The 4651-nt window shown below is 32.1% G+C and overlaps 1 pseudogene; it reads right to left on the reverse strand.

The window, feature by feature from the left end:
* Window positions 1-2275: 2275 nt before the first annotated feature.
* Window positions 2276-2418, reverse strand: LOC115939127 (U2 spliceosomal RNA; annotated as a pseudogene).
* Window positions 2419-4651: the final 2233 nt, after the last annotated feature.

The raw sequence follows: 4651 nt of genomic DNA on the forward strand, positions 1-4651 counted from the left end.
CTCCTGAGTTTTAAAATTTTGAATATATGAATTTTTACTTTTTGTGCTGTAAAGTTTTATGAGTTTTGACAAATGCATAATGTCATGTATCCACCACTCTAGTACTATACAAAACTTTTACTGCCCTAGAAATATCCTCTGTGCTTCACCTAATCAAATTGTGAATTTTTAACTCATTAATTTTTGTTACCCATCTCCCCTATTCTCCAGTAAACCTCTTACTATCTTGGCTAATGCCCTGAATTACCTCTCTTCTGGATTGTTATAATGGAGGCTGGAAGAAGAAGGGACTATAACAGGGAAAAATTCACTTATCTAAGGAATCCTAGCTCTGCAAAATTACTTTTTTTCAGGTTCTATTTCTTAATGCCTCAATGGGCTTTTTCAATGAATCACATCTCTCTAGAGCTTCACATGTGTGTAATAAACTTATTACTGTATCCACATTTTATACACATTATTTATCTTAAATAATTTTGTTTGTCACAACCTTAATAGAATTGTGGCTATAGTGTTGTATCCTGACAACAGAAATACTTACAATGTTTCATCATTAAAGATCAAATTTTCATCCATTCCTATTTAATTCAGTTTCTTAAATAAGACAAATGACTGCAAATTATGCCGAATATCTTTTTATGATATATGGCAATATCAGGTAGGCTTTTTCTTTTGGTTTATTACCATAATTATATGAAGAGACTCCCCAAATTGAGGCATCAATAACTGGTTAACACTAATAGGCATCTAGAAACTAACATATATGAAATAAAATTCTTATTTCATTACTCTATCCCCCCAAAAGCCTTAGTCTTCCCATCTTAATGGATGTTAATCAGTTGCTCAAGGCCAAAATCCAGGGGTCATCTTCAATTTCTCATTTTCTTTTTTTATACCACAGGTGATGCATCATAAGACATATTTATCCTGTCTCCAAAATATATCCCCAATTCATCCCCTTTCACACCTATCCCCTTATGCTGCTTCATTTTCCTCCATAGCTCATATATATTTACATACATAAATCTTCATTATATTTATTGGTATATTCATTGGCCTGTTTGGGTACTTCTTCTCTGTAATGCCTAATCATTAGTTTTCCCATTAAAAAAATAAGTTGTATGTCTCTTCTATTATTGATTTGTAGGAATTCTTTATAAGATGATAACATGTTACTAATTTCTTCTACCTGTGTGTTTTTTAGTATTTCATGTTTTGGAGTCCTTTTCTCAATAGAAATTTAAATTTTAATGTAGTTGAAACTTTTTTGTTTACAAGAAAGTAATTACATGAATTACAAGAGGTAATTACAAAAATATTACAATTATTACAAGAAGTAATTCCTTACACTGAAGGCACAACGATTCTTTTCTTGTAAAAGTTTCAAAATACTCCTTTCATGTTTATGTCTATCTAGAACTGAGTTTTTGTAGATAGTGTAAATAAAATCCAATATGATGGATAACCAATTTTCCTAGCATTTATGTACAAGATATTCCTTCTCACATTGATGGACAATGTCACCTTCATTATATCATATTTGCATATATAAGTGGTCACATGCAGGACTCTGAATTTTATTTTTATTTATTCTTATTATTTTTTTATTATGTTAAGTTAGCCAACATATAATACATTATTAGTTTTTGATGTAGTGTTCAATGGTCCAGTGATTAATTTTTGTCTTCTCACTGGCAATATCATACTTATTTAGTTATCACAACTTTCTGGTAGATCTTGATATTAGATAATACAATTTCCCCACTTTATTCCAGAATATTCTAGAATCTTTGCTCCTCCTATAATTTGAATCTGCTTGAGACAGTTGTCAGGAAATTTAGTGAAACTACACATAACGTATAGATCAATTTACATTTTTTTCATTTCCACAAATATGGTATAACCCCTTTCGGCTTCCTTTAAATTCTTCCAAATAAAATTTAATCATTTTATCTATATAGGTCTTCAGCCACTTTTCTTATATTTATGCATTGCTAATTTATGTACTTTCTAAAGTTACATTTTCTAAATCTGCTGCATTGGCACAGATTTTTAGGACAACATTGATAAAAGCTGAGTAGAGATATTCTTTTTTCTTTTTTTCTGATGGAAAGGAGAATGATATCAGTATGTTTTCATTAAGAATGTTGCTACTCTCCTACATTGAGGAGGCTTTCATATATTTCTTTTTTATGACTTTCTGCCATTAATGGGTGTTACATTTTATCACTTTTTTCTTCATTTATTGAGTTTATTACACAGTTTCCTCCCTTTAATCTGGTATATATTTATAAATTTAAAAAATTCTATAATATCAACACAAACATATTGCTGGAATAAATTCAAATTACTCATGTTATGTTAAACTGATAAGAACAGATACTACACTTGATCTTAGCCAAAAGGCCGAGAAGCAATTACTCATGTTATGTTAACTTTGATTTATATTGCTGAACTGGTTTGCTTTCTTTCTTTTTTTTTTTGCATTTGTTTTCACAATTGATATCCGCCTATAATATCTATTTCTTATGGTACCCAAACCTAATTTAAATAATAAGTTACATGGCTTTTCAAAGTGAATATTGGAATTGTCCCTTTTTTTGCATTCTCTGGGAAACTTTGTATAAAATTGGAATGATCTATTCTTTGAAAGTGGAGTATAATTTGCTCTAAAATCATCTGGACCTTGTTTTTCTATATTGGTTGGGTTTTAACTGCAGATTCAAGAATCTTAATAGTTATTGGGTTACTGTGGTTTCCTCTTGATTCTTGATTCAGTTTTATCAATTTTGTTTATTTTTGTAAATTTTCTGTAAGAAGTGTTTATATATTACTGTCATCATGTCAGTTATAGCTGTAACTGGAGTTATGTCCCTTTTCTTATTCTCAACATTGCATATGTGTGTTCTCTTTTTATTTGAGCAATATTGTCAGAATGTTGTTAATTACACTAATCTTTGCCAAAAAACAACTTTGTCTTTTAAGAAAAATGTTTATTTCAGTATAATTTGTAGGCAGTAAAATTCATTCTATTTTGGTATACAGTTCAATGAATTTTGGCAAACGTTGTCATAAAGCTACCACTACAATCAAGATAGAATATTTCCATCACCAAAAGTACTCCTTGGTATCCTTTTGTGTTCAGTATCTTTTCATTTCCATTTTTTCTCAAATATTAATTTTATTACTGTCCTTATACCTTTCCTTTTGCCTAAATTTCCTATAAATAGAATTATAATATATGTAGTCATTTGTTTCAAATTTTTTTCATTTAGAAGAGTGATTTTGTGATTCATCCATGGTATTGAAACCATGCCCTATAGCGTTGAGGTGGTTAAAACTAGCAGAAAGTTTAAAGCTTGTTTTTCAGAAAACTGTTTTCCCCAATCAGCTATTGTGTTTTTTTTCAGGACCCACTAACAAATCCATTAGCTATCTCTGCAGAAGCCTGGATTCAGGGTCACCTGATATGATTCCAGCCTATAAACAAGCAAGGCCTTGCATTCCTTATCCAAGATAATGAGTCCAAGACTCCATCTAGTTTATACCAGCTCTCAGAGCAGGCCTATAGCATCTTCTCTTTGTCCTGTGATAACCTCCTGATGTCAGGGACCAAATTTTGTGTCCTCCTGGTGTTAAGTCTCCATCCGAAAAGGAACATGAGATGTATGTTACATCTATGTTTGCTCAATGCACAGGCTCTATCTTCCTTCATGGTTAGTCCTAAGTTTCCCTGCCCTTTTCATCAATATGTATGTAATCTCTTACCCTGAATTTCCCCTTTTAAAACCCTGCTCCTTAACCTGGAACTTCAGAGGTGATCTTTGGACATCTTTCAGCTGAATCCCCTGGTTTCTGGCCTGGGGAGTAAAGAAATCTTTCCTTCCCAACCAACAATTGTCTTTTATGTATTGACTTTTCAGAGGTGAGCAGCAGAGCTTGAGTTTTAGTAACAATGTTGCATAGGCCAGTAGTTCATTTATTTTTATTGTTGAGTAGCATTCAGGTGTACGGATGTATCACAATGTGCTTTTCACTTCCAAGTTGACAAACATTTAGGTTATTTCTTGTTTCTGGAGAATATTAATAAAGCTTTATAATCATTTGTATACAGGTCTTTGTATGGACATAAAAATCTCCTTTTCTTGGGTAAATACCTAGGGGTGGATGTGCTGGTTCCTATCATAAGTGTTTGCTTAAATTTATAAGAATCTGCTAAATTGTTTTCCAAAATGGCTGTACAATTATGAAAGTACTAGTTGCCGTACATCCTCACCAGTTATTGATACTATCCGTGAGGGTATAAGTTCAAGTTTTAAATAGATCTGTCAGAGTAAGCCTCACTGAAAAAATTACATTTGAGCATGGCTTGAAGGAGGGGAGAAAAATTCATGTATATGTCTGGGCAGAAAAAAACAAGGTGTACCCTGAAGCAGGAATGTGGAGGAAGACAGTAGTAAGACATACATTCAGAGAGGGAACAATATCCTCTGGGGCCTCTAAGACCTTAATAATAACATTGACTTTTACTCTGAGTAAATGGGGATTTATTGTATCATGTTAAGCAATGGAAAAGAATGGCATTATCTTACTTATATTTTTAAGGATTTCTCTGGCTGTTGTGTTGAGAACAGGCTATGGCAGATCAAGG

The sequence above is a fragment of the Leptonychotes weddellii genome, unplaced genomic scaffold (assembly GCF_054177405.1).
Source record: "Leptonychotes weddellii isolate Sample4059 unplaced genomic scaffold, ASM5417740v2 HiC_scaffold_9003, whole genome shotgun sequence".
NCBI classification, from domain to species: domain Eukaryota; kingdom Metazoa; phylum Chordata; class Mammalia; order Carnivora; family Phocidae; genus Leptonychotes; species Leptonychotes weddellii.